Raw genomic sequence first — 9,519 nt, 5'->3', positions numbered from 1 at the left:
CACACAACCTCTTTTCCTTGCAAAAAATTTTGAATGGTTCCTTTGAGCCATTGGTTCAAATATTCACTTATTTAGGGGAGTAATAAATAAATGTAAATGCACAATTTTATTTTTATTCATAGTTTCTTATACTGACAACATCATGTGTAGGTATGCTGATGATGTCATCCGTTGTTATTAATTACTCCTAATGTAAAGCTCCGTAGTTGTGATTTGGGCATTATATATTGGTGTTTTACATTACCTCCATCTGTAACTGACATTCTGTCCATTAATCCTTTTGCATTGGGGTGTAACACGCACATTTAGCACATGCCTTGACAAGTGGTAAATGTGTACGGGGGGCTGGTGTAAGGCGAAGGTTGGTGGGAGGGAGGGAAATAAGGAGGGTGGACTCCATTTAGATCAAATAACTCATAATCAGGTGGGTGGGTGAATTGGTTTGTGTGTGTAAAAGTACTTTTTAACAGTACTTTTAAAATATTGATTCTAGCATTGTGAGTTGTGTTCCATGAGTACTCTGGCAGGTTTCTTGAACAGTTAATACAATTATTATTTGCAAAATAGAATGTACCTTCCTCCATTTTATCTTCCTTTCTCACGATTTACAAAGTGTTTCCCCGAGCACATTTCACAATTTGGCAGGCACGTTTGTTGGCAATGACTTTTGCAGCCCACAGTTAATTCAATTTGCTTTAAGAGGAGTCTTTGTTCTCAGAAGTCTTTTTAACCACGTTCATTTTTAAATTAAACAGAGTCTTCTATAAATCAACTATATGACATAACTTTTGAATTTTGAGTTGATGATTTACGTATGATGCAGTGAATAGCGAAATGGACATGCTCCGTATTAATTTCAACAAAGATCCATAATACGACAGCTGATGAACAACAAAACAAATTTATAAAGCACACAGCTGCCAAAAGAGGCTGGAATTTGGTTACAGGGCACATATATAGCCTAATGTTCAAGGTTGAATAACACTGTTTCAAGTTGTTGTTTAAACTGTCAGTGGAAGGTCGCTCCAGGCCTTAGAGGCAGCATACGTCAACCAGCACCCCGCTGGTAATGAGCCTGAACCTGGAAGTCTTCAACAACAGAACATCTGCGGATCTTAAAGCTCTACCTGGTTGAGAGTGAGAAAGTCTGTTACTGAGGTATTTTTGAGAAGTTTCATAAAAAGCAGGATGGGCCATTACCAGAGACTTAAACAGGAAAAGTTTCTTCACTGGCAACCAGTGTAACTCCTTAAAATACTACCTAACCATTTGTCGCGAGGGACCAGCCGCGGCTGGTGTATCTTCTTTCAGCACATCTGTTGCCTCTTTCTACACTTCCCTTGTCTGTTTCTGCAACTCTCTTGCTTCTTTCTGCAGCCTTCTTACCTCTTTCTGTACCCTTCTTCCTTCTTTCTGCACCCCTCTTCCCTCTTCCTGCACCCTTCTTCCCTCTTTGTGCACCTCTCTTGCCTCTTTCTGCACCCCTCTTGCCTTTTTCTGCATCTTTGTTGCTTCTTTCTACACTTCTCTTGCTTCTTTCGGCACCTCTACTGCTTTTTTGTGCACCTCTATTGCTTCTTTTTGCACCCCTGTTCCCTCTGTTCCCTCTTTCTGTACCTCCTTTTCCTGTTTATGCAACTTTCTTGCCTTTTGCTGCAGTTTTCTTGCTTCTTTCTGCACTTCTCTTTCCTCTTTCTGCACCCCTCTTACCTAATTCTGCACCTCCGTTGGTTCTTTCTGCACTTCTCTTACTTTTTTTCCGCACCTCTCTTGCTTCTTTCTGCATCCCTCCTTCCTCTTTCTGCACCCCTCTTTCCTCTTTCTGTACCTCTCCTGCCTCTTTTTGCACCTCTTTGTCTGTTTCTGAACTTCTCTTCCTGCACCTCACTTGCCTCTTTCTGTACTTCTCGTGCTTTTTTCTGCACCTCTCTTGTTTCTTTCCGCAACTCTTGTCTCATTCATCACTTATCCTACTTCTTTCTACACCTCTGTTGCTTCTTTCAACACTTCTCTTGCCTCTTTCTGCACCCCCTTGCCTATTTCTGCACCTCACTTGCCTCTTTCTGCACTTCTCTTTTTTCTGCACCTCTCTTGTTTCTATCTGCAACTCTCTTTTCTCTTTCAACACTTATCTTGCTTCTTTCTACACCTCTGTTGGTCTTCCAGCACTTCTCTTGCCTGTTTCTTCACCTCTCTTGCTTCTTTCTGCATCTCTGTTTGTTAGATCTGTGTACTCCTCGGGGTCCGGTTGATGCAATAAGGGGTCCACCCCTTGACATCCCCAAACTCCAACTGAAAGTTACGGAATTGTAGGGCGATCAAGTGAGGGAAAGGAAAGGAGGGGAACAGCAGGGAGGAGAAACTGTAATACAAATGCAACACAGAGTAAATACACATACACAGTGCTACTCTCATATAATCTCTCTAAATGGGCATAGTCAGTCAAATATCTTTATTCGGTTTATGTGCAAACCATAAAAGCAGTCTAAAAACAGAATATGTCAGCAACTGTAAATCCCTAATGTATAAAACCCAATCGAAGCTCATAAATACATATAAAATCAATGGATGAAAATAGTACAAACTAATTTCATTTTAACACAATGATAAAAATATACATGATTATAAAATATTAAGTTATTTTCCTCAGGGTTCTTACAGCTGCAGATAACAAATTAGCAATGTTAAAAGTTTCCCATACATCTGTCAGCATTTGCAAATAGAGAAGGGCAGGTCTCACTTGCATAAAACCTTTGTTAGTTAAAATTGGAAAAATAAAACATTTCCTAATGACAGTAAGGTGCTCACAGAAAAAAAGAGGTGTATGATATCCTGTCCCGAAAAGCTATCGCAGGTACAGGGCCCAAGATCATCTACCTTCTTCCAACCTTTCTGTTCACCAAGAAGAAAATGAAATTGATTAAGTCTGAATCTGATCAATAAGAAATGGTGATTGTTGTTTGTGACATAGCCTAAATATGGTTCCATGGATAGTGTTGTTTTGCATAGCTGGTTGGCCCTTACTGTCACCTTTACCAGCTCTCTCTCTTCTCTATCCGTGGTAGCTAAGCGCAGATATGTTTCCTTGGACCATTTTATATCTCCCTTCTCTAATGTTTCTGGGGAGTTACATAATTCTGGTCTACCCAGGTTAACTGATAGCTTCTGAACGTATTTGAGCCAGGGTATACACAACCCATGATCGAGTGACATGCAATCTTTCAAGATATCATAGTTTAGCACTAAATCAGGGTTTAGCCAAGTAGCTATCCATTTCTGTAGAGGTGCCACGGCAATTGCGTCTTCAACAAAACCAATTCCACACTCCTGATGGACAATGTAACTGGCTGTTGTACTAGGGACAGTTAAAAGGTTCTTTAAAAACCTGTTTTCGACAATCTGTATAGCCTTCGTGTTTTTAATGCCCCACAGATCGGCCCCATACATGGCTAGTGATATACACTTTGCTCTGTATATTTGAATTAGGGCCTTCATTGGCCTGGCTCCTAACTTCCTGGCGGAACCCAACACAGCAGATGTGGCTCTGATCAAAACAGTTTTTTTCGCTGTAATTTGGGTTCCCCATGATCCTTGGTTGTCGAATAATACTCCTAGATATGGGAACGACGAGACCCTGGTTAGTATATGTCCCTCGCAATAAAGGGTTTTGACCTTTAGGGATTTCTGACCAATGGCCATTATATGTGATTTTGAAAAGTTTACACTTAAGTCTAGTGACTTCATAAAGGCCGAAAAAGAATCTAACAATGACTGTAGTCCCACTGCCGTTCTCGCTAAGAGGTACAAAAGGGGGTGGTGATGGACGCAGCATCTGAACCAATCAAACACTCACACCCAGTCAAAAGATCTGGGGTGGCAGAGTGGGCTAAAGAACGGTGATGGATTAAACCCAGATCTTTTGACTGGGTGTGAGTGTTTGATTGGTTCGGATGCTCCGTCCATCACCACCCCCTTTTGTCTCGCTAAGAGGGCGTCGTCGTCCGCATATAAAAGTGCGGGAATCAAGCGATTCCCTGCACAGGGAATATCTTTACAGGAGGCAGTTAGGGTGGTATCTAAGTTGTTGATATATAATGTAAAGAGCAGGGGCGCCAAGATGCACCCCTGCCTGACTCCATTTGAAATGGGTATACCTTCCGTACAATTGCCCTGCTGGTCATACCTCACCGTTGCAGATAAATCCCTATGCAGGTCCGCTAAAAAATAGACGATGTTTTTGTCTACGCCTAGGGTTAGAAGATTGGACCACAGCTTTGACCTGTTTACTCGGACAAAAGCCGAGGACAGGTCCATGAAGGCCAAAAATAATGCTCCCTTCTTTGCCACCGTATATTTGACTATCAATAGTTGCAGGTTTAGGCATTGATCTATTGTGCCCATCCCTTTGCTAAAGCCATACTGGGCTACAGAAAGCGTTCCCGTTTCCTTGAGCCATCCAGTCAATTGGCTTAGAACCACCCTGCCAAGTACTTTTACTGAGGAGTCAATTAAGGATATCGGGCGATAGCAACGCGGGTCACCTCTATTCCCTTCCTTATATATTGGTATGATGACAGATCTTGCCCATGTAGGAGGCAGGCCCAAATGACAAGCGTTGACAAAGACATTATACAATATCTTTGTCCAGGTCTTTACATCTGCTTTAAAAAGGTCTGCCGGGACTCCGTCTGGTCCCGGAGCCTTATTACTCATCATTTGCATTATAGCTTGCGTTACCTCTAGCTCTGCAAATGACAGTGAATATTTCTCCATATTTAGGACTGGACCTACCGGCATCCCTTCCCCATCATAGACATGTTTAAAGTGACTGTACTAGCCTTGTTCCTGGATACCACATTCAAGCTCACTGTTGCTTTTGTCCTGGAAAAAGGCTTATTAACCACAGACCAAAATTTTGCGCTATTTTTAATTACATCGATCGATAAAAGCTCATTCCAGGCCTTCTCCCTAATTTCATTTTTCCGCTTTTTTTGTGCCAATGTGTATGAATTCCTAAGGACAGCTACTTCCGCTTCATCAGGAGGGTTGGATTTCAACGCTACCATCAGCTTCCGATGGGCTATTGAACAATTGTGGTCAAACCATTTCTCCCCATTCCTAGATTGCCCCTTAACTACTTTTTTGAGATCACTATCGATCTGGGTGCAAATTCTACTATGGGCCAAAAGGACTTCTTCACCGACTATACCATCTGTTAAACAGGTAGACATATCTTGCCCAACCTTTGCCAGCAAATTGTCCACAAATTCCTTAGGCACCACCCGGCACCATTTCAAGCGTCGTGCTTGATCGGTGGGTCTTAAATCTAACATTCCAGCTGTCAAATTAGTTTTATCTCTTTTCTTTAGGTCATCTATTAATGTCAGCCTTACAGGGTTATGATCACCATATGAGGACTAGGAAACATTATACTGGCAAACCCTATTTGCCACATTTGGGCTGACGAAGATATAATCAATAGTTGACCCTGAGCCTTTGCCTTTAAAAGTTGGAACATCCCCTCTAAGTTGGGTAGGGTAGATCAGATCGTTTCCAGCCACCAATTCTTCTAAATACGATCCCTGCGGGGAATGCTCAAAATGAATGGTATCTTGGTTAGCTGGTCCTAAACTGTCCCAGACATAACAATTACCGTTGCAACAGTGAACATTAAAATCTCCAAGCACTATAACCGAATAACAATTTGTGCTATCAACATTATACAATTCTAAGAAGTCATATAAACTGACTAGATGTTCATTAAAAAAGGCCTTATCAAAGGAGTTGTAGAAATTAACAATGAGCCAGTTACCAGTGGTTTTGGTTAAGAGTTCCACAGTCAAGCAGTATGGTGTACCTGTCTCCACTTTGGTGTAAGTGCCCTCAAGTTTTAGTGAGATAAGGGTTAAGAGTCCGCCCTTCGCCCTCCCCATAGGAGAAGCGACTGCTGGCGACCAAAAAGCCGCATACCCATCCAAAAGAAAGGTATTTTTTGTGTCCCAAGTTTCCTGGAGCCCGATAATATCACAGTCAGAAAGACAGTCCCTCCACTTGGCGTCATTTGCCTTACTGTTTAACCCGGCAATGTTCCAGCTAAGGAACCTGGTTCCTGGACGAGGGACCTTAGCTACCGCCATACCATCACTACAGCCACCTTGTACATCCTCCAGAATGTCTGTGATGTTGTAATTGCCACCCCCACGTACACTCACTGAGTTTCCTACTTTTCCGGCCTCCGCCCCCACAACTGGTAAACTAGCTTCTACACCAGGTGGAGGATGGACCCGGCCAAGTTCGAGTCAATCATTAGAGTCTAGACCACTCAGGGGTTGATAACGGTTGAATGTGGCAACCCCACAGCCAATAGACCCATCAGTGCTGTTACCTCTGCCCCTAAAGGAATCATGAAGGGGCTGCTGGGTTAAATGCCTGTAAAAATATCCCAGTGGTCGAAGTGTAATACCCTGGTCGTTATGGGGTAGAGAGGTGGCTCTTAACAATGCAGTATTGGCAAGATATGGATTTCAAAAATTAATAATGACACAGTCGCCACTAATATTCTTAGGAGATCTGCCTATCCAGGTGACTCTTCTAGTAGTTAAGATCTGGTGTGATAATGCCACTGGAAACCCACACTCTCGATTAAGCCACAACACAGTTTTGTTCTTCAGGGAATTGTGAGATTCTGGCTTGTTTGAGTGGCCAGTCTCTCTTACAGGTGGAACATTAGTTAGGACTGCCACAAACGGTGCAGATTCCGGTGGTAAATCTGGTTGTGAGTTAACCAGGCAACTATTCTTCACTTCTGCTCGTCCTATCTTTCTCTCTGGGCCTGTGGCTGTTGATGGGTTTTTACGCGCAGTTTCCGGGACTACAGGTACTGCTGGTTCAACTGTACGAGATCCCCCATTGGGAAACTTAAAGGTCTCATTATTATTAACCCCAGGACCCTTTTCAGCAGCTTTATCACTTTCAGTTATATCAATGTGGGGTCCCAGAAGGCCACCTAATCTCACTACTTCCGCAGAAATCAGGTCAAGTTTAGCCATTAGAGGTTTAACTAACTTGGCAATTTTTGCGTCTATAATACCAATCAAGAGATCTAATTGCTCCGTGTCTATTTTAACTGTGGCATTGTTAAATGCTGGCTCGGTAGCACTTCCAACACTAATGGGTGGTGATTCTGCTCTTTTATTGTTATGGCCCCCCCGTTTGATTTGTGTGTTCTTACGCGATCTCAGTACTCTCTGTATTCTCGGGGCCGGGGAGAGCTGAGCTGGAGAATCATGAGAAGCACCCGGTTTGTCCTGATTAAGCACTAGTTCTATGAATGGATGGGATGGATCTTCCATATTTAATAAGTCAGATTGATCAGGATCACAACTATCATCTGATGGGTATACAGACTGTAAAATAGGCGATGTAGGCGGTGAGACAGAGGAGGTCCCCCGACCTAACGATTTACGTCGTTCACTATTGATTTTGTTCACAACTTTCACAAGGTATTTGTCTAACGTGGCTGATACAGGGGGGGGTTTTAACAGCTTTAGCTTTCGACATTATTAGTACTGTCAATTATTTCTAAAAAGTTCGGTTATGGGAACAGAAACCGGCACGAAAACCAAACTACAGTAATAAAGGGATTGTTTCAACTCCTTGTCCTATGACCTTATAATTCACACATTAAAACAAGCATACACGAAGTAATTAAAAAGTCTCACTTTGTCGGGGGTGATGGAGCTCAGCTACAATGTCCACAAACCAAAGTCCATGACCCAGCCCAGCCTCGTCCTGCCCCGTGCTGCCACAGACTGTCCTGCCCTTGTCCCGGGCTTCTTCCGGCGACGCCCGCACGCGTCCCGCGACGCGGGGACTGAGCTGGGATTTTGTAGCGCCTCCAGGTGAGTGATTGGCGGCTGGTGGCTGGTCACGATGCCGCTGGGGAGTCTGGGGGAGGTACCCTCCTCCGCTTGGCGGCCGCTATGCTGGAGTGGCGGCGGCGGGAGGGAGAACCCAGAAGCGAGCAGGAAGCAGATAGCAGGTAACAAGCTGTAATGGCCCCCAAAAGTGCTTAGGCAGCCCCCGCTCCACCGGGACTGAGCTGGGATTTTGTAGCGCCTCCAGGTGCGTGATTGGCGGCTGGCGGCTGGTCACGATGCCGCTGGGGAGTCTGGGGGAGGTAGTCCTCTCCTCCGCTCGGTGGCCGCTATGCTGGAGTGGCGGCAGCGGGAGGGAGATTCCCAGAAGCGAGCAGGAAGCAGATAGCAGGTAACAAGCTGTAATGGCCCCCAAAATTGCTTAGGCAGCCCCCCTAAATGGGCATAGATACCGTATCCACCGTAGCACTATAGCAAGTCAGTATAGCCAATGAGAAAAACTAGTCTCTGGGGGTGGATAAGTCTACAAAACATAACACAATTACATGAGATCACACACATATCCAGTTCATACTCCTGCTTGGTGATTAACCCCCAAAACCGGGATACTTCATACTCACCTTAACTAGAAAAAAATGCTACAATGGAAAAGACAAAATAAAATACCAATGTCTTCTATCATGGGCGTCCAAACGAACGCTCAAGATCCTTGTGCAAGACTGGCAATTTGTGTACCCTCTGTTCAGAAACACTATGAAAGTTTTCCAGAAAAGTACTTTCATAGTGCTCCCAGCACTAGATTACCACAAGTTCTTAGTCTAGAAATAAAGTCTGCCTCCAACTACTGATATACAATACCCTTAGTCCAGCAATACCCTTATGCTTTTTGAATAGAGACTTTGCGGTTAACTCACCGTGGTCTCAAACAAAACAGGCTCCAATGGCAACAGCCGAGCTCCGTGGTAAAACTCTACGCCGCTGAACTCAAAGGCGCAATGCCTGAATGCGCTCACTGCCGTGCGCCACGGTTACTTTACCTCTACTTTTTAGACCTCCAACAGGCCTCCAAACGACCTCGTCCTAATTGCCGTTGAGACGCTTCCCAAAGCGATACTCCAGGTTTGGCCTCTGACGTCCTGTTCAGCCAAGAAAAGATCCTGAATAGTACAGTATTATGCAAGTTCGCTGAATGTGCGTTGCGTCTACTTGTAGATGCTGGCTCCGCCCCTCCTGCTACTGGGAAATGTAGTCTTCCGGCTAGGCAGGTACGGAAACACGCAATTCCTGACAGTAGGCCCCTTTGCCTACACCTCCTAGAACCAGACTTGGAGGGATGTCTGCGGTAAAAGGACCTCACTGCCGCGGGGGCATGTACGTTGGAACACGGCTCCCAAGAATCGTCTTCCGCGGTATACCCCTTCCATGAGATGAGGTACCACAGCTTGCCCTTCCGGTACTGAGAGTCCACAATTCTCTTCACCTCGTACTCCAAACCCCCGTCGCAAGAGATCGCCGACGTGCTCCCAAATCTGGCTTCAGGTGAGTGCAATGGAATACCGGGTGAATTCAGAGACTGCCCAGTAACTTCAGCTTGTAGGCCACAGGCTTGATGTCAAAGCCCAGCTCACCTGAGTTTCTGTTC

The 9,519-nt window shown here is 44.5% G+C and overlaps 1 long non-coding RNA gene across 1 annotated transcript in view; it reads left to right on the top strand.

Moving 5' to 3' along the window:
• Positions 1-1,097: 1,097 nt before the first annotated feature.
• Positions 1,098-9,519, top strand: part of LOC144824571 (uncharacterized) — a 49,191-nt gene continuing 40,769 nt past the window's right edge. Inside the window, exon 1 of the long non-coding RNA XR_013609017.1 lies at positions 1,098-1,158. This is a non-coding gene — a long non-coding RNA (uncharacterized LOC144824571). The remainder of the gene's footprint in view (positions 1,159-9,519) is intronic.

This window comes from Lissotriton helveticus, chromosome 3_1 (genome assembly GCF_964261635.1).
Source record: "Lissotriton helveticus chromosome 3_1, aLisHel1.1, whole genome shotgun sequence".
NCBI classification, from domain to species: Eukaryota; Metazoa; Chordata; class Amphibia; order Caudata; family Salamandridae; genus Lissotriton; species Lissotriton helveticus.
Note: the sequence above shows the minus strand (reverse complement) of the source record. Positions and strands in the feature narration are given on the sequence as shown.